The sequence below is a fragment of the Jaculus jaculus genome, chromosome 11, assembly GCF_020740685.1.
Source record: "Jaculus jaculus isolate mJacJac1 chromosome 11, mJacJac1.mat.Y.cur, whole genome shotgun sequence".
Taxonomy (NCBI): domain Eukaryota; kingdom Metazoa; phylum Chordata; class Mammalia; order Rodentia; family Dipodidae; genus Jaculus; species Jaculus jaculus.
In genome coordinates this window covers 92,690,759-92,711,925 of record NC_059112.1, presented here as the reverse complement: position 1 = coordinate 92,711,925, position 21,167 = coordinate 92,690,759, and the positions used below count along the sequence as shown (strand labels likewise).

The window sequence follows — 21,167 nt, the reverse complement described above, 5'->3', positions numbered from 1 at the left end:
AAATAAATAAATTTGTTTTAAAAAGAAAACAATTAGGAGTCTCATTAAGGAAGCTTTACTGGGGCTGGAGAGATTGCTTAGTGGTTAAGGCACTTGCCTGCACAGCCTAAGGAGCCAGGTTTGATTCTCCAGGATCCATGTAAGCCAGATGCACAATGTGGCACATGAGTCTAGAATTTGTTTGCAATGGCTAGAGGCCCTAGTGCACCCATTCTCTATCTTCCTCCTCCTCCTCCTTCTTTCTCTCTCTCTCAGATATATTTTTTTTTAATGTTGCCAGTTGTAGTGGCACACATTGGTAGGAAATTGCTGAAGAGGTGGAGGCAGGAGGATTAGGAGTTCAAGACTAGCTTGGGATACATATTAAAAAATTATTTAAAACATATAAAGCTTTGTTATTATTGCCTCTTCCATTGGGAAGAGAGGACAAACATATCTGTATGGGGCTTTTTTCCTAATCATAACATTAGCTATTAATTAATTTCCTTGAATTGGAAAGCTATTTAGATTATCATTTTGATTATCCTATGGGTAGCTAGTGCTTAACAATGTCTCCCGAGTTGCCAAGAACATATTTGCTACCTGGAAAGCGATGGATCTCCTTTCCCTGAGGCCACTGACATTAGGCTTTAATTTCCTGGGTGAAGACAGTAGAAATGCCTCCAAGAACCTCTTAACCTCCCAGTCTGAGGAGGAAGTACAGAAACTGAAGTGTACATCAGCCCCAGTGTGATTGGGTCTTTTCCTATTTGATGCTTCAAGTGGGGCGTGGGGGTGCACACCTTTAATTCCAGCACTCGGGAGGTTTAGTTGGAAGGATTGCTGTGATTTCCAGGTCAGCCTGGGCTAGAGTGAGACACTATCTCAAAAAAGAAAAAAAAAAAAAAAAAAAAAAAGAGCTCTATTTGATGCTTCTAATTTTCTAGGCATGCATACAAACTGATCATTTCATTGTGACATATTCAGATTATACATCACTGTGCTTGGCTCTTATTCACCTCTCCTCTGCGGTTCCCCATCTAATTACTTTTGTTATTTCTGATGCTGCCCTTTGAAATATTATAGGTCACCTTTCTCCTGTCCTTAAGAACTTCTGAGCTAATAGTTTATTATTCTCGGATTTAGCTGATTCACTAAAAACTGGGCAGAGGGTAGGTAGGTAGCAAGGACCCAAAACAATGATAAATACTATAATTCCGTGTTTAATTCTTATTAACCTAGGTCAAATATTTTTTTTTTCTGTTGAAACCTTAAAAGATTTTAATTGCGTCTAGTCCAAATTTATAACACACTGTGGCAATCATGCAATACAGAGCTGTGTGACTACATACTGAGTAATGTATATTTCATCCCACATCAAATGTCAGATTACAATGTATATTAAGCATCAAACTTATCCTAAAATTATTTGGTGGTGGAAGTGTGATGGGCCCCATGCTGTGGGGCGTCTGTTGCTATACTCTCTGCATTGAGAGCGCCTGCCCAGGCACTCCCACAGCTTTCAATCACACATGAAGGGATCAAAGGCTCCTTGGGTTTTCTGCTTGAGCCAACAGGAAGTAAAACTTCAGCTCTCTACTAGTTTGTCCTTCTGCTAAAACTGATGAAGCCTACGTAACAATTAATGACTTGAAAATGTTCAAAGGCTGCTGGACTCAGGGCCTTGGAACAACTCAACTCTTGTTAAGGTGCATGTATCCCAGGAGAATGAACACTTTTTACTCCTGGAATCTCGGACTTGTTGGAGGGATCCGAACCTAGGAAAGAAATCCACATTACCTCCTTGTCATTTCATTATAGAGATTATTTGTGTTCTTTTTTTTAATTCTTGCTACTAAAGCCAAAGGCTGCTTACCCTAGAGGAACAAAGATTTGGGAGACAGGGTTAATCTGGTCTCAACAGACTGCCCTCTCCCCATTTTATTAGCATTTTGCACCTTTCAACACTTGCAGGTTTTACTCCTTGCTGCTGAAGCATCATAGGAACTGCATACCTTCAAGAAAGAATATTCTGGAAGCCAGTGGAATGAAATGAAAGATGTTTGCTGGAGTGATGGATGAGGCCAAGCTATTTTCCTCTTGCTGAGGTTTAATCCACAGCACTCCATAAAACTCTGTGTGGTGGTGCACGCCCAAGCCTGAACTATGCCGGAACAAACAGTTCTCTGGGATAGCTTGATGTTTGAGTGGGTATAGGCACGAAACTTGTCCCTGCCCCAACCAACCTCATCCCAGAATCGACGCCCGAAAAGAAAGGACCAGAAAAGATAAAAGTCTTGTGAGTGAAGAAAATTTCCTCAGGCCTTAATCCCTTTCTTATGTGGCTAAGGTATGAGAAGAGTTTAAAAGAATGTTTTGTTTTGTTTTTAATTTTTTTTATTATTTATTTATTTGAGAGCGACAGACACAGAGAGAAAGACAGATAGAGGGAGAGAGAGAGAATGGGCGCGCCAGGGCTTCCAGCCTCTGCAAACGAACTCCAGACGCGTGCGCCCCCTTGTGCATCTGGCTAACGTGGGACCTGGGGAACCGAGCCTCGAACTGGGGTTGTTAGGCTTCACAGGCAAGTGCTTAACCGCTAAGCCATCTCTCCAGCCCTTGTTTTGTTTTTAATAACCTGTGGGCTGGGGATGTGGCTCAGTGGGCAGAATGCCTTCCTATCATGCAAGAAGGCCTGAGTGTGATCGCCAGCACGTCAAACCTGGCGAGTGTGGTGGTGCATGCTTATAATTCTAGAAATCAGAAAGTAGAGATGGGGGGCTGGAGAGATGGCTGACCAGTTAAGGTACTTTCCTGCAAAGCCAAAGGACCCAGGTTTGATGCCCCAAGACCAACATAAACCAGATGCACACGGTGGCATATGTGTCTGAAGTTTGTTTTCAGTGGCTGGAGGTCCTGGTGTGTCAATTCTCTCTCTCTCGAATAAAATAAATAAAAATAGTAGGGTACGGTGGCGCACGCCTTTAGTCCTAGCACTGGGGAGGCAGAGGTAGGAGGATCACCGTGAGTTCAAGGCCACCCTGAGACTATATAGTGCATTCCAGGTCAGCCTGGGCCAGAGTGAGACCTACCTTGATAAACCAAAACAAACAAACAAATAAATGAATAAATAAATAAATAAATTTTTAAAAGAAAATAGAGGTAGAAGGATAAGAAATTCGAGGTTCTGCTTAGCTACAAAGTGAGTTGGAGGTCAGTTTCAGGTTATATGAGACCTTTAAAAACAATCAGGGCTGGAAAGATTACTGAGCAGTTAAGGTGCTTCCCTATAAAGCCAAAGGACCTACGTTCTATTCCCTAGGACTCACATAAGCCAGATGTGCAAGATGGTGCATACATCCAAAATTCATTTGTAGTTGCTGGAGGCCCTAGTATGCCCATTTGTCTCTTTCTCTCTCTTTCTCTCAAATAAATAAAAATAAATCTTAAAAAAAAATCAGAGGTAAAAATGCCAGGTGTGGTGGCGCACGCCTTTAATTCCAGCACTTGGGAGGCAGAGGGAGGAGAACAGCCATGAGTTCAAGGCCACCCTGAGACTACTACATAGTGAATTCCAGGTCAGCCTGAGCTAGAGTGAGACCCTACCTTGAAAAACAAAACAAAAAAAGAGAGAGAGAGAAAGAAATAAAGAAAAAGAAAAAATCAGGCCTAGAGAGCTGGCTCAGCAGTTAAGGCACTTGCCTGCAAAGCCTAATTACCTGAGTTTGATTCCCTAGTACCTACGTAAAGCCAGATACACAAAGTGGTGCATGCAACTAGAATTTATTTGCAGTGGCTGGAGGTCCTGGCATAGCCATTCTTTCTCTCTTCTCTCTCTCTCTGTGCTTGAGAATAGATATTTGGGCTGGAGAAATGGCTTAGTGGCTAAGGCATTTGCCTGCAAAGCCAAAGGACTCAGATTTGATTCCCTAAGACCCACATAAGCCAGATACACAAGGTAGCACATGTGTCTGGAGTTTGTTTTCAGTGGCTGAAGGCCTAGGCATGCCCATTCTCTCTCTCTCTCCCCACATCCCTCTTTCTGTCTCTCTCAACTAAAATAAATAATTTTTTTAAAAAAAGAAAAAATATATATTTAATCCAAACAATGCCAAAACTGGTGTATCCCATCAATGAATTTAGGATTTACAACCTAGCTCAGCTAATTCGCCCCTGGGTGAATTACCAGCCTTGGGCTTTTTCTTCTCTATGAAATGGTCACAAAATATTTGCCCTTGCTGTTCTACTGTGACAACAGTGTCTGAGCTACAGATGTGCTTACGAGGCACTGTGGACTTCCTGCCTGTGCTGGGAAGAAAATGAGGCGGTGCTGCGAAATGAATGCTTTCAGTCTTCATCATCCAAGGTACCATGAGCAGCTATCGGCCACTGGGCACAATTTCTGAAAGGGGATTATAAGATCTCAATTAACCCTGTGGGCTGATCGTGGCTTGCTCAGGGCTTTCTCTCCCCAGTACTCCCAAGGTTTCCTCTAGGACAGGACAGAGTTTTTTTTTTCTAGAGAATCATATTTATACCTTCAAACAAAGTATACATAATTTTGAGCTAACCTTAACTGTGATTGTGTATATAATTACACACATTTTTATATATGCATTTTCAATTAGAACTCAACCATTGCTGGCAAAACTACACAAGAATGTAATGAAAACTTACACAGAGTAAGTGAGAGAAAGGAAAGCAAGAAGTAAATGACAGAGAAGCAGCATTTTCAGCCACATTTTAGTCTCTTTGGTTTAAAGAGCTATACAACTGCCCTTGCCATGTCTCGGGGACCCAGTGTGTCTGTGTGGACATCAGAAGGTGGAATCATCTCGGTGCATTCAAGGACCAGCCTCACTTGCTTCCTCGGTCCCCGGCTCACTTGCATGCACGTGTGTGCGTGTGCACACGCACGCAGAGACCAGGGGAAGACACTAGTGTCCTCTCCTATGGCTCTTCCACTTGATTCCCCTAGAAAGAGTCTCTCACAAAACCTTCCCAGTTTTCAGTTACAGTGGCTGAGCGTGGAGCCCCGGTGAGACTCCTATCTCCACCCCACCCTCAGCATTGCGGCTGCTGACCTGCACAGCCAAGCCCGGGTTTTTATGTGGACGGGAAGGATTGAACTCAAGCAGGTCGACATGCCTGCTCAGCAAGTACCCTTACCCACTGCCATCTACCCTGCCCCCGAGTCACTGCTTTTTCCTCTCTCTTTTTTCAGCTCACTTTTTCAAAAGGTATTGTCCTCACTCATTTGTGGAAATGTGCACAAAGAGACAAATTACTGTAACTATCGCAGACGGGCCTCTTGCCCTCCACTAGCGTACCCCGGCTCTTGTGACCCCCTTCCCCGCACTGCTCCTCCCAGCAACTTCCCCCATATGAACAATTCACTTACATCCTTCCGTGCATTTTTGCTATTTATTTCAAAAACACACATCCTTGTACATAGTTTTCCATATGTTCCTCCAGGCTGAAATAGTCTCGCACAGACATGTACGCTACACACACACCTTTTTTTTTTCTCTCCTGTGTTTTACAGAGATGGGTTCCGCTGACATCATCCCAAGGGTGCCCTCATCTACAGACATTGGCCTTCTACGTCTAAAGTAACAGTTTTATGATTTATGACAGACCACCAGAAAAAAAAAATCATATGCTTTAAAAAGTATTTTTGAAGGCCAAATAGAGGTAAGTACATTTTGCTGGTCAGTGTCGCCGACTTCCCTGGGTGATTGGCACTTGGTGGGAAGAGCTTGATTTTCAAACCACTTCCTTGTTTTTCCGCAACCCTTTATTTAGCAACCCTGCTGCTTTGAGGACTGTCCTGTCTACAAAGGTGAAGTCTCAAGGGTTGTTGTAGGAAAACAGCACTACTCAAGATATATGTGTGGGGCTGGAGAGATGGCTTAGCGGTTAAGTGCTTGCCTGTGAAGCCTAAGGACCCCGGTTCGAGGCTCGGTTCCCCAGGTCCCACATTAGCCGGATGCACAAGGGGGCGCATGCATCTGGAGTTCGTTTGCAGAGGCTGGAAGCCCTGGCGCACCCATTCTCTCTCTCTCTCCCTCTATCTGTCTTTCTCTCTGTGTCTGTTGCTCTCAAATAAATAAATAAAAAAAAAAAAAAAAAAGATATATGTGTGTTCTGGGGAGACCAGCACAGTGCAGAGAAGGTGAGGAAGCCCCCAGTGGGAAAAGCCACTGTAACTAATGTTCATCCTATTGAGGCATATGTCCCAGAGGATTCACAGTGATACAGTAACTGGCACCCATTTGTGTCTCAGTGACCATGGGCCGCTTACTTATTTGTAGCTTCATTGGCTTGGTGTCACCAGAAAAGACCTCAAGGTGGGGAAAAAAAGCCCATACTTTCATTTCATGGCTTACATGGCTTAGGACTTCTTTCTTTCGTTGTTGTTTGTTTTTTGAGGTAGGGTCTCGCTCTAGCCCAGATTGACCTGGAATTCACTATGTAGTATCAGGGTGGCCTCGAACTCATGGAGATCTTCTACCTCTGCCTCCCAAATGCTGGGATTCAAGGCATGCGCTTCTCTTCCTTCTCACATCCCTAGTGCCCTGAAGTTCTCGCCCCTTCTCCCTTAAAACCTGCTTCAAAGGAAAAGACAAGAAAAGCACATTCACAATGGGGCTAAAAAAAAAAAATTAAAACTGCAATACTCTTCAGTGTTGCTTGTATTCTTATGCAAATCAAAGCCTGATATTAAAACAAAATCCCAGCCAGCCCTGAGTTGGTGTCTGGGATAAGAAGAGCATTGGGGGCTGGGTGGTGGCATTCCAAGCCTGCTGGGCACACTGCCAGGAAGGGAGCTGAGAAGCCTGCCCACCAAAAGAGCAAGAGCTACAGCACGAAGACTTATGGTCCAGATACTCTTAGACATGGGGCTCAGCAAGTCTCTACCCTTTCTGGTTCTATTCCCCTGGCTTGTAAAATGAAGGTCTTGAACTAGCTGACTTCAAGGTCACATTCTGCTCCATCAGAATTCTCATTACAATGGCTCCTCTGAGCTCTCTATGGGATCCCCTGGACTTTCTGAAAACCCCGGGGCTCCCCACGATCCACAAAGAGGTTCTTGGCAAATGCAAATGGAAACCTTCACTGCACTAACCCTCTCTAAACCCCACAGTGTCCAGTCCACCAGGAAACACCCTGGGAACATCAGCTTTTCTTCCATTTATGTGTGTGCACCGATGGCTGGACTTCTCAGTTTTTCTATCCACAGAACTAAGCTTTATGGGAGGGAGGTTTCTTCTTTTGACAAGAAAGGCTGATCTCAGCCATGCCCACTCAGCTGTGTACAAGAGCCTCCATCACCTGTAGCAAATACTGCTAATGCCAACTCAGCAGCCCTCCTTTGTTCCCTTCCATCACTTTCTATCTCAAGCCCAACTCTATCCCAGTAACCTCTACCTGGACAAGGATCTCCAAAACAGACCTGTACTCCCAGAGCATGAATCAAGACAGGGCTGAGAATACATGGTGGGTACGTCCCCCTTGCTAGTGAATGGTTTAAGGGTGGCGTGTAGGGAATACATCTGGCCACCAAGGCATGAGGCTAATGTCAGCCTCCTTAACATAGCTTTTCCTCCTGGATGAAAAGATTCCAAGAGAAACCACAAGCGTTGCCCCTTGGATGGCTTTATGGTCACCAAGAGCAAGTTACCATATCGGGGATAAAGCAACAAAAGACATGAAAGGACGTGGGTCCTCAGTGACACAGCCAAGCCACTCAGTTCAGTCTTCCTGGGATTGCCTGCCAGCCCCTGGAGAGGAGACGTTTGCTAATGGGTTTTCCTTAGTGGTTAAGCTCTGCAACTTGTGAATTCCTGTCCCTTGAAGTGAATGTGTGCTAAAGCATCCATAACCTAAAACTAGCAAATTGTCTACCATGCTTGACTCACATGCTGACGGCTCCGTGTCCATCATGACACACTAAGGCCCATCCGGGAGCCTTCGTCTTCCCTAACTGTTCACCCTGGTTAAAACAAACATCTACTCCTCATACACCCATGACAGTATCTGTTCCTGGTCCCCTTGCTGCCTCCATCTTCCACAACATCTTATACGTGCATCCTTTATGGTGCCAGCGCCAGCATGTCTGTCAACTGCACTAGACTGTGAGTTTCTTGCGGGCAGGAGCCTCGAGGACCTACCTTTCTTTGTGACCACACCTGCTCACAACAGGTCCCATGGGGGACCACCTGTGTGTGCTGAGTGTGTCCAAGGGCCCTCCTCCCTCTCGTTTCCTTCCTCTGTAGCTTGGAAGGCAGTAAGGTGTGGCTAACTTCCACAGTCTAAAATGGAAGAGGTAGCTGAGCCCACAGAGCCACCATTGTCTAAAACTTTCACCCACGTGAGGTTAGTAGGCTTTGGAGTTAGTTATATCCGACACTCATATTTATGACATCAAATGAAACAAGCAACAGGGAAAAGTGTATCCTGCTGTACTTGGACAGTGAAGGAATCCCCATCCTGCAGCTCAAGCTCCAAGATGCACAGGTGCTAAGGCCTGGAGGACCGTCCACGATGACCCTCAAGAGTGTCAGTCCAGGTGTGGGAGCAGCACTCTCAAAACAGAAATGCGAGCCAGGGGCCCAGCTCACTGCCCCAACTCTGAGTCCATTTAGCTTGCTTGAGCTCTTCTCTCTGCTCTGGTGACCCATGATCAAGACAAACGCCATCTTCTATACCACGCACGTCACTCCTCGGTTACGTTCTCCACACCTGTCCCCCAAATACAGGTAACTCTGATAAGTTTCAAGCTTCACATCCACCTCAATGTAAAGCACACCCTAGGAGGCTGATGACAAGTTGCTGGTTCAGGCCCAAGGCACTCCTTTGGAAATGCAGATCCTGTTGAGTGAGACAACAGTGGACAGTTACCCCAAGGCCGGGAGAGCGCTGCACCATTGAGCTATCCTCTTTTGTCCTGCAGCATCATCAGATTCCCAGGGGTCGCTGCAGTCCTTGCAGAGGGGAACAAAGTGACAAGAGTCAGAAAGGCAGTAGCCGAGAATGACCCTCTGCTGTGCACGGGTCTCCACTGGCTGCTCACTGCCTGAAAAACACATGAATGCCAGTCAGGAGACATTCGGCCTCAGCATGTGCTGAGTGCCTGCTATGTGCTAGTCATTAGGCCGCAAGAAGACTTCCCTTGGAGTAGCCAGGGCCAGGTTGTAAGTGGAGCAATAAAATGGATACTTCTGGGAATGAAGGGGGTTAATTGCAGGTGCCAAGGTAGGCTCACCGGCCCTGCATCTAAAGCGCTTAGGGAAAATAAGGAGAATCTGCAAATGAACAAGAAAGAGCCTTCGTAACACAGGCATGTCTTAAAAGGTTGGAGTTATCTGGGATGGGTGGCCTGGAGCACCCTAAGGCTTTGATATCTAAGCCCATCTTTAGGCTATCTCCAATTTCATTTGCCCACTGACATATACTCTGGTACATTGCAGCCTTTCTTCTCTGAACATGAGCCCTGGCTTCTGCCTACAGTATGACCTTGCCTGTCTCTTTTCTCCATTTGGACCCCCCGCCCTTGAAGGCATCCTGAAGTCTTCCCACATTCCTTCTCTTGTGTGGCTCTTGCTTAAGATGAACTGTCTCTACATGAAGGAGGTACAGACACTTCCTGGAGGACCCATGGACCTGAAGTTCCATAACACAAAGCAAGACACACAAGCCAGCAGAGAAACACCAAGGCAGTGAGATTCTTGGTTCCTGGTTGAACTCCAGAGTCCCGAGCCATCTTCCTATACAACGGCCTTCACAGAGCTCCACAGACTCATCTCTGCTGCCTCCAGAGTCCCTCACTGCATTGTCTCAATCCATGACCCCAATCCTGTAGCATTATCAGTACTATCTACTGGGAGGAGGATCGGATTCTTTCCTTACCCCAAACACAGTGGCCAGATGGAATATATACACTGAGAGCCTATGTGGAAGTGGGCCTGAGACTCAGCGGCAGCCATGCGCACTGTGAGGATTCGAGGATGCCACATCGTTTCCAGGATCCAGACGTGCGTCAGGAGCTACAACTCCCATGGCTGTGAGTGAGCCTTGGGGCCACCCATGGCTACATCCCTCAAGCTTCACCACCCTGTGGGCTGACTGTCCCACTTCCCGCCATCCTCTGCCTTCCTGATCCCTCTCCATCCTGTCAATAGAGGTGACAAAACCCGTCCAACCATGGAACTCCACAAACCTCAAGAAACACGTGGCTTTTGTGGGGAGTTGAAATGACAGAAAGGACGTGGGCCTGTGAATCTGGCCAGAAGAGAATATACCAACAAGTGAGGATTGTTAAATAAAGAAAAATGTGCCCATCTTGTTCAAATAGGGAACTCTTTGTGGCCCATGACAGGATTGTGGGGTTCATGGCACAGAGATGTTAGAGGTTAAGGTAGATAGCAAAGGAGACGACCATGCAGTTCCTGTGTACGAATGCATGCATGTTTATGAAGAGATGCAGGAGCACTGTACAAAGCAAAGCAAGACCCCCAAATCACAGGCGACACCCTGAGAACAGCCCATGTGACAAAAAGCATGGCCATACACTCAGAAACCCTGGGTCTCCAGCACCCCCAAACACATGTTAATGAGGTAGGCCGTCTGTATACTTCAGTTGACTCAACTTTCATGCAAGCACCGAAGTTTAGTTGCCAACATGATCACTCAGAAAAGACCCCAGAGTTTTGGTGGCCTTGTTTCCCTTGCTTGTGAAATGGAGGCCGTCACCGCCACCTCGTCCCCAGAGCTGTTCCTATGGGGACACAGCACTAACTAACACCCACATTGGCAGCACAGTGGGCATTAAAAATGGCACCTGTTTGAAGCATTCACAGCTAAAATATTTTCACAAGCACTCCTGTTGTAGAAATGGCCATTCAGGGAAAAAAAAAAAAAAAAATTCTTGAACCCAACCTGAGACAATTCAGGAGAAGGCATTTGTTCTAGTCCAATTTTCAAATAAAGTGACTGGGTACACAACAATCCTTCCCAGATACATAATGTCTTCAAAAACATATGAGTTAGAAAAACATGCATGCATTTTAAGGCCTCCCAGCAATGACACTCAGGTAAACCTTTGATTTCTAACTCAGACGTAACCTGAGTTTTGAAGAGAAAGGGCCATCAAACGGAGTGAGGCGACCTGCCACCTGGTCTTCCATGTGATCTAGCAAGACTCTAGAAAACACACAGGTGACAAATCTGTTAACAAGCGTTTCCAAAGATGACAAAACTTTACAAGTCTTCACATTTTATCCATGGTAGAGATAAAATTTGGTCCCTATTCTAGAAACCAGCCACCAAAAGCTTAGGACTGCTTCATGACTGGGAAATGAGGTCCCACTTTAGGTCTTTAAAGAAATCAACACTTTCATAGGTTGATATTGTATATATGTAATTACAATGATTGTAATGGGGAGGTAATATGATGGAGAATGGAATTTCAAATGGGAAAGTGTGGGGGTGGGGAGGGAGGGAACTACCATGGGATATATTTTATAATCATGGAAAATGTTAATAAAAATTAAAAAAAAAAAAAAAAAGAAATCAACACTTTCTTCCAGAATGCATGACTCATATACCTCAGCAAGGAGGGGCCGGGGGAGCGGCTAGGACATGTTGAGCCTAACAATAGTAGAAAATTGACTGTATTCGCTGAATATAAAACTCCTCTCTATAATAAATAAATAAATAATAATATAAATAAATAAAAAGAAATCAACACTTTTTTGCTTGACTCCACCCTTCCAACACACTTGGAACTTCCCTGCCATTGGGTAAACATTCCTCTTTTTGCTCCCAAGTTTTCTGCATGTCTGCCTTCCAGACACAGTATGTAAGTGCACGTTTCCTTAATCTTCTTGTTCCCGTGCCTTCCATAGGTCAGTGACCACACCTCTTATAGATGAGCTCAACCCTGTGCCCCTTTCTTTGGGGGTCAGGTAGACCTGAGCTATTCCTTAGTGAACGTATATACAAAACTAAACTTCTATCCTTCACTGTATTTTTGAAACTCTAATTCGGGATAAACACACACTTTCTATGCTTCTTCCCTTCCAGAATTAGTCAGTGGCGACTCAGTCCATTGTCCCGAGTTGACGATATAGATTCTTCCTTTCGTAAGGATATTTGGATACCCATCTAGACACCTGCTTCTGCCAGACACCACCCTTGACCTGGGCGGTGGAGTACCCTGGCACTCACCTCCCTTATGGCATTGTGCCCTGAGTGCTAAGATTCAGTCTCTTCCCGGGCAGGACACCCGAGTGGCATGTCTTTTCCACACTTCCAGGTTTCCGTGTATTCTGTGCCCCAAACAGGGGTGTGACATGTGTCTTCGACGCCAGATTCTTGTCCCCATCTGGCAGGACCTGGCATTTTCCTAGGATCCTACAATAGGAAACAGGTATTAACTTAACGCATAATCAATCTCTATATAAAGGAAGTGGGGGGGGGAGCAAGTGGCGAGCAACTTCCTCTAAAAAGAAGACAGTTTTTGCCCAGTCTGAAAACCCTTGAAAGGAAAGTGCTTGTGTCCTGGTTCTGAGGCTAGATCATTTCACTTCCTCAGTAGCTTGACCCTACATTCTTTATATATATATATATATAATATGTATATATTATATTTATATATATATGAATGTATATGCAACTTCTATACTTACAGACAACAAACCATGGTATTTTCCTCCCCTCCCCTGCTTTCCCCTTCATAACTCTAACTCTGCTCTCCATTATATCCTCTCCTTCTCTCCATTCGTCTTTTAATTGGATGTCCTCATCTTTTTCTCCTATTATGAGGTTCTTGTGTAGGTATTGCTGGGCACTGCAAGGTCTTGGATATCAAGGCCAAATTCTGTCCAGACAGTTGTATGTAAGGAGTGGTACCCTTGCTTTGGCTCAGACATTCTTTCCACCACCTCTTCCGCAATGGACCGTGAGTCTTAAGGCAACATGGCGCTGAGAAGAAGGGACGGAGGAGTGTCCAGCGCTGAAACATCTCCCACCCTTCATTCTTTATTCAAATGGCATAGAGTACCCTGGACATGTTATTGCCACTGTGATGAACGTGTGCCCTCATCACGTTATCTACCATGTGATGAAGACCAAGGGACAGCTAACAAGGATACCTCACTGCAGCTACCCCACATCCTGACTAAGTCAGTTCCCTCTGGTCTGGGGAGAAGCTGAGGGTCTTCCAGACCAACTCCCTGCCCTCCTCCCTTAGCACACGGCCCTCGGAGCCACAGCCGGGCCTGTGAAGCCCCTGCCCGCTGATCCATCAGCTTCCTTCTGGGCAGGTCTTTCACATGCCAGCTCCACGTTGATGTGGACATCTTCCCACAGCTTCCACTTCAACCTTTTGAACTCTGTAAACATGACATCCTCCTCCCTTCTGGGACCCTGTCCTCAGTCAGTGACAGTGGGCACGGGGGCACATGGTGGAGGAATTCTCATTGGATAGACCCCTGCTTCTGGGCTCTATCCAATTCTTGACCAGGGCTCAACCCTCAGTGTTTAGCTGTTCTTCCCACCAAAGCCATTTATGTGCCCTCGAGGCTCAGTGCCACCTCAGGGAGAGGAAAAGAGATGGCAGTGTGCCACACGGCCTGAAATCTGTAGAAGGGGCTTGAGGGGGGAACCTCTAGGCTCTCTTCTGCCAAACAGAAACCTAGGGAGGACTGGTCAAGGAAAACCTACTTTTGCATGATAGCGTCTCTCTCCTTCTGAGAACACCCCGCCCAGCCATGCAAAGGGCCTTTTATTTCAGATGCAAATAGCTTTATGGAGAATTTCTCGGCGGTAAATGGTGGTGTCTCCCATGGACAACCTCAGCATAACTTTCCATCTGCAGGCCTTATCTTTCCAGAAAAACATAAATAATAAAAATGAAAAAGGTCTGAGGAAGGGAGGGATCATCAAGATGGGGATGGCTTTTATTAAAAAGAGTGTTTTCCCAGACCTTAACTAACCCTCATCCACTTTTGCCCATCAGGGCCGACAGTTGAGAGCAATGTCAGAGGAGGTAATTGCACGTATCAGTCAACAGCTTTTGTCCTGTGGGCTGCGAGAATTACAGTCAGGCGGGCCCAGGAAAGCCGTGTGCTGGATTAAAGCCGAAAGGCTTTCTCCAGTCTCTCCCATTCGCCAGCTGTTCTGTAGGCTGTAGACACAGAAGCAGCAGTACTATCTGGGGGAAATCTAGCCACTGCCGCCTGGGATCTTCCCCTTTCTGTTTTCCCTCCACCTTCAAAGTGATTTATCTTTGACTTAAAAGAGAAACCTTTTCAAAAAGCATTTTGTCTGCCCATAGCAACTCAGCTATTGACTCTATATGAATTTGTCTCCCATTAAAGTACGTGAACACATAACAACCCGAACCTTCCATCATCTCTTTGACTATAAACTGTCCAACTCAGAGCCTTTGATGCCACTTGGTCACAGATCCTGATGGTTGCTTAAGCAAACACTCGGCAAGACACAGGCACATTTTATGAATATTTGACTATAAATCACCACATACCCGCTAACCTCCGGTGCACGGGCTGAATGGGCTCTAAAATTTACCGGGTACAGGAACACTGGAGTGAAGAGGAAGGCAGGAAGTGTGGAGTTAATCCATGCCTGGGCATCTGACAGAAGTTCCCCCAAAGCAGGTGTGGCTGGCATGGGGTCCCTGATGATCCTTACACGATGTCCCGAAACCTTAATGCTAAAATTACAGTCCACTTTCACTCAACCACAAGAAAACAGATACCTAAAAAGCTTGCAGAGGGTCTGAAGAGATGGCTCAGCAGCTAAGGCGCTTACATGCAAAGCCTAACAACCCAGGTTCAGTTCCCCAGTACCCACGTAAAGCCAGATGCACAAAGTCGTGTGTGCATCCGGAGTTCGTTTGCAGTGGCTGGATTCTCTGGTGTACTCTTTCTCCCTTTCTCTCCCTGTCATTTTTCTCTGCTTGAAAATAAATAAAATCTTCTTTTAAAAAAAAAAAAGTTCACAAAGGTTTTAGTCACGAAAACAAAAGACATGTGTTCTTGATGCTAAGTTAAGGGCACATTTGGGAGTAAACTGGCTGTCGTGAAAGAGCAGAGACCAGCCCCAGGGAGACAGAGTGGCCAGAAAACAGTAGACTGGTCATTTCTGAGGGACTCAGTGAAACAGGTAACTTTAGCCAGCGTTTTCATGGCTCTGATAAGGATCAGCTGGGGCACCAGGGTCGAAGACCACAGAAAAGCTGTGTCATTCGTGAGTGAGATCTTGAAACAGTTGTGGGCCTGAGGAGATGGCTCAGTGGGTACAAAGTGCTCAGTATGCAGGTGTGAGGACCACAGTTCAACCTCTAGTACCCACATAAAAGTGCTGGGCATGAAAAGAAAAGCGCTGGGCATGGTGGTGGTGGTGTGCACCTGTGATCTCAGCATTAGAGACAGAGACAGGCGCAGTCCTGGGGGCTCGGCAGCCAGCCAGTCTGGTCTAATTGGTGAGATTCAGGCCAACGAGAGACCCTGTCTCAAAAAGAGGTGAATTTCTGGTGTACCTGAGGATGACACCCCAGATTGTCTTCTCGCCTTCACGTGCGTACATACCTACATTCACACACGCCTGCACATATATGTGCACATGCATACACACACACACACACACACACACACACACACACACACACACACCCTAGTAATCTTACGGCACACAGAACAACCAAGATCAACTCTTGGTGCAACTGTAGACACTTACTTCCATTTCAAGAAATCAAGATTTTGAGACATTGGTAAACTCAGACAAGTTAATGTAGCCAATAAGCTACACAGACAAAATTCAAACTTGGTTTGGGCTCCTCCAAAGCCTTACTCATGGCACTGAAGCCATTTCACACTGTCACTTGATTCTGGACACCAGGGATGTGGGGAGCTCAGGATAGGGCCAATGGTGTCTTCCCGGGGCATCAAGTTTACTCAAACACTGGTGAGTGTTAAAGGAACAGAAGTAAGGTGGCATGGTGTGGTAGCTTGAATGGATGTTCCCAACTGATTCAGTAGTTTTTATTAAGGCTTGTAACTTGGTGTTATGGTGGGCAGATCCTAGGGTCCAGCATCAAGGTGTGTTTGGGGAATTTCTGAGGAAAGATATACAAGGTGTATGAGCTTTGCCCGCAGTTCCTGCCGATGGTGCTGGTGGTGACTGCTTTTGGCTCTTCTCTCTGCTTGGATCTGTGGTGTGTGTGTGGGGTGGGGGAGGGCAGGACTTCTAATAGGGAACTTCCCCTGCACCTGTAAGCTTCAAATAAATTGCCTTCCATAACTGTGTCTGCTTGGAGGTTCATCCCAGCGACCTGAAGCTGTCTACTGCACATGGTTATGATAAGCAGCATCTCAAATCATATTTTTCATGTGAAATTAAATGGTTACGTTAGATGACAGGCTATGAGCCTGATGTGTATTTTTCAAAGGATGAATGAGTAATGAGTTAATATGCTCTGAAATTAAAACAGAACAAAAGTATACCCAGTAGGCAGTTTCTCTCTATTCCTCCCCACTGGCAAGTAATGCATCGTCTACCTGTGCTTGGACATGCACATGAGATGGTTAGACCACGTAGCAGACAGCTTCAGGTTCACTGAGATGAACTTTCAGACTAGACACAGTTATATGGAGGAAGGCATATTTATTGAAGCTTACCGATCTAGGGGAAGTTCCATAATGGCAGAAGGACCTGGCCTGCCTTCACAGGCCCAAGCACACAGAGAGAGAGAAGCACAAGCCAAAAGCCACACAGCACAGCACACTTCAGGAACTCCTGCTAGGCACACTTTGCATATCTTTAGATTGAAACCTGAAACCCACCGCCACACCTTAAGATACACCCAGTGACACTGCCTCCAGCCAGGGGGCTACAGATGCAAACTACAAACAAACAACTGAATATATTGGGGGCCATCTATGCTATTCAAACAACCACAGACCATATAAAGTCTGTTTAAACACACAGTAGCCAAGGATGCATTTCTCTTGGACTTCTTGTTTGAAAAAGGTGTTTGGCTCCCTTTGGGTTAAAGCTGCTTCATTGAGGTGTCCTTAATTCTGTGACCTGTCCAGGGGGTTGATTCTCTGGAGGATGCTCTGTAAACTTTGCTATTGCGAACAGGTTTTCAATCAATCATGTTTTAAATATTTTTATTTTTATTTATTTATTTGAGAGACAGAGAACAAAAGAGGCAGAGAGAAGGAGAGGAAAGATAGAATGGGCATGCCAGAGCCTCCAGCCACTGTAAATGAACTCCAGATGCATGTGCCACCTTGTGCAGCTAGCTAATGTGGGTTCTGGGGAATTGAACCTGGGTCCTTAGGCTTTGCAGGCAAGTGCCTTAACTGCTAAGTCATCTCTCCAGCTCTCAGTCGGTAATCTTTTTAGGCATCATTTCACACATTTGAGAATCCAGATGTGTGATTCCTTGCTACGAGGAGACTGATAGGTCAAAAGACATGTATTTTTCATTTGGAGAAATATTAATGAATTTCTATCTGTATAAGTTTTACCCACTGGCTGAGAGCTGCCACTCAGTGACAATTTGTTAAGTGCAAAATAGAATCAGACTACACCTGTAATTTTCAATTCTCATGAGAGGGGCTGAGAAGCTTTTGCAAGCCTAAGAACCATTTCAACGTTTTTTTTTGTTGTTTTTTTTTGAGGTAGGGTCTCACTCTATCTCAGGCTGATCTGGAATTCACTATGGAGTCCCAGGGTGGCCTTGAACTCACGGTGATCCTATATCTGCCTCCAAAGTGCTGGGATTAAAAGCATGCCACCACCATGCCTGGCCCATTTCACCTTTTTATTCTGTACACTGTATAGATCCTTGGCTCGCTTGTTATGGGGTTTGGGGCTGAGGCAGCGAAGAGTTCTTTACGAAGACAGAAACTGGCTCATTATTTGAGACATGAGGTGCGCAGTTTCTTTTTTTTTTTTAATTTTTTTTTTATTATTTATTTATTTGAGAGCGACAGACACAGAGAGAAAGACAGATAGAGGGGGAGAGAGAGAATGGGCGCGCCAGGGCTTCCAGCCTCTGCAAACGAACTCCAGACGCGTGCGCCCCCTTGTGCATCTGGCTAACGTGGGACCTGGGGAACCGAGCCTCGAACCGGGGTCCTTAGGCTTCACAGGCAAGCGCTTAACCGCTAAGCCATCTCTCCAGCCCAGGTGCGCAGTTTCTTAAGGTTCACAGGCCTATCTTCTCTTCATCTTCAGCTCCACCTTGGTAGGACCAGCAACAGGGGCTTGGCCAGCCCCATGCTGACTCACCAGCAGCGGCACCCTTCTGGATCCCACTGGGCTCCACCCAGCTGTCTCCCACAGCCCGGCTTTCTTCCCCAGTGCCTGCTCTGCTGCAAAGCACACGAAAGCCCGTCGTTTCTCCTCCATCCTTCCTTGAGAGTGTGAGGCCGGGAGACAAGAGCTGGCACACAGTCGCAGGGCCACATCCCAACTCAGGCCTCACAAACAGCACCATTTCTCATCTGTTCAGTACTGAGCACTTGCTTGGTGCCAGATTCAGGCTGAAGTACTTCACGTATGTTAACTCATCTCCTCCTCTGAAGAACTCAGCCAGATGCTGTGGCTTCCCCACACAGTCAGCGCGTCTAGTGCCAGAAGGTGCCACGTGAGCGACTGGGGGAACATGACCAATATCTGTCCAGGCAACTCATGGTCTAAGCTACTCAGCAGCAAACAACCTGGAGTGAGGCTCACACAAGTGCAATAGTGGCACACAGCCATGGTAGGAAACCAACTGCTCTTAATTTGGCTAACTGATCTGCTCAGTGGAACAGAACCCATAGCTAGAGTTGGGAAACAAGTCAGAATCATATCCAAAAATGAGCCCATTCTCCATTATCAAGCTCCCACCAATTGTGGGCTATAAGAAGGCCTACACATATTAGATTTTCTCTCTTAAAACAAAACAAAACAAACAAAAAAGGTTCTAAGTTTACTCTCCATTGGAGAATTTGCTGATCTTTTTCAGATAGGCACAGATCCTAAGGAGAGAACCACCCCATCATACCTGAAAAGCGCCCCACCTGAAACTAAGAATAATTGGGGAAACATGCAAGAGTGCTGCTTTCTTGATGAACCTCATACCAGCAAAATGGTGAAGGAGATAGACACAGAGAACAATCAACTTCTACCAAACCAGGTATCCAGAGACACACAGGCTCCCAACACCTCATTACTGAAGCAGACCTAAAACGAACCCAACGTGGCTCAGGGAAATTTGCGGAAGAGGGGGCAAAAAGAATGTTAGAGCCACATGTTGGGTCATGATACACAACAGTATTTCCTCCTACCCATAACTGATGGCTAACCCCACAGTGCATCACCCATATTCCCCAATGAGGAGGGCCCCTGCGGAGGGGGGCAGTCAGGGAGGAGGCTAACAATGGTACCAACTTGACTGTATTCACTAAGTACAAAACTAACAATAATAATAATAAAAGATACTACATCTTCTGTCAGGTACTGCAGCTCCAGGAGGGGGAGGCTCAGGCCAGGGAGAGAAAGATCTGGAGACAGAACAGGGGCCAGGCTGTGAAAGGTCTTGCATACTGAGCACACTTTCAACTCTTTTTGAAAAGCTGAAGGCTTTAGTAGGAGAACGGTTCACAGGACACGCTAGACTCAGCTTTAGAGAGACCTGCCTGGGGACAGTGTAGAAGTGACAGAAACTGCTCGAAGTAAGTAACATTTAATATTCCCTACTGAGGCTAAAGAGATGGTTCATTGGTTAAAGGCTCTTGCTTGCAAAGCCAACAAGCCTCAGTTCAATTCCCCAGTACCCATGTAAACTTGGACACAAAATATGGCACAAATTTCTGGTGTTCATTTACAGTGGCAAGACACCCTGACATACCCCTCACACACACATGCATGTGAAAATACATAGACATTTTTAAAAATATTCTCTCTAGGCTGGAAGTGGAGGCACACACACTCCTTGAGCCAAAGCACTCGAGAATCTGAGGCAGGAGGATCACAGTAAGTTCGAAGTCAGCCAGGGCAACAGAGTGAGTTCCAGGTGAGCCTGGGCCAAAGTAAGACCCTGCCATAGGGGGGAAAATCAATATTCCATCAGTCTCCGTTTGCAGGGTCTTTTTCCTCTCTCTCATGTCCTGCACAGTGGTATTGCTTGGGAAAGAAACAACTCACAATAGTGTGCAAATAACTCCATCAGTTATAGTTTGAAAAGACAAAATGTTGAGCAAATGAATGAATTCAAATGTATGATTTGCAAAAATCAAATTAAATTGGTGGGACAAATATCTACGTGGGAGACACGTGGCTAGCATTTCCCAGGCCACGCATTTAGAAAGGTAGCTACCACTTTGGTCACTGGCACAACTTACACACACACACACGCACGCACGCACACACACACGAGGTACGAGGCAGGCACATCGCCTGAGGACCCTGGCAGGGAACATAAGCGGAGAGACTTCATCCAATCGAAGGATAGGCCTTTTGCACAAAGGCAGCCCCCCGCTCCCCAAGAAGGGCCATGACTGACGGAGAAGGTACAGGGTGACAGAAACTCATGGAAAATGAAACAAATTCTATGGAGGGCAATTTGATAGCATCTGTCCAAATCACAAACGCACAAATGCCTGACTCCAAAATTAGAGCACTGGGAATTTTAACATGTAACTACACAACATACCTGCAAAATCATTTACATATGAGATTATTCATTACAGTCCTGATTAGAACCTCACACTGTGGGAACAATCTAAATAGGTATCATTTGGGGCTTATTTAAATCAATTATGACTGAGAAATAGAATAGACTGTCGTGTAACTATCACAAAAGCTTGAAGGAGCTGGAAAGATTGTCCACTGGTTAAGGTGCTTGCCTGCAAAGCCTAAAAACCCAGGTTTGATTCCCCAGGAACCAGATAAAAACAGATGCACAAAATACGCATGCATCTGGAGGCCCGGGGGGACCCATTTCCTCTCTCGATATCTCTCTTCTCAATATCTCTCTCTGCTTGCAAAGTAAGCATTTTAAAAATAATTTTATTTATTTAATTTTTATTTATTTATTTATTTATCTGAGAACTACAGACAGAGAGAGAAAGAGGCTGATAGAGAATGGATGCGCCAAGGCC

At 45.8% G+C, this 21,167-nt stretch overlaps 1 pseudogene; it reads left to right on the top strand.

The window, feature by feature from the left end:
- Positions 1-8,661: 8,661 nt before the first annotated feature.
- LOC101610100 overlaps positions 8,662-21,167 on the top strand; it is a 40,390-nt pseudogene continuing 27,884 nt past the window's right edge.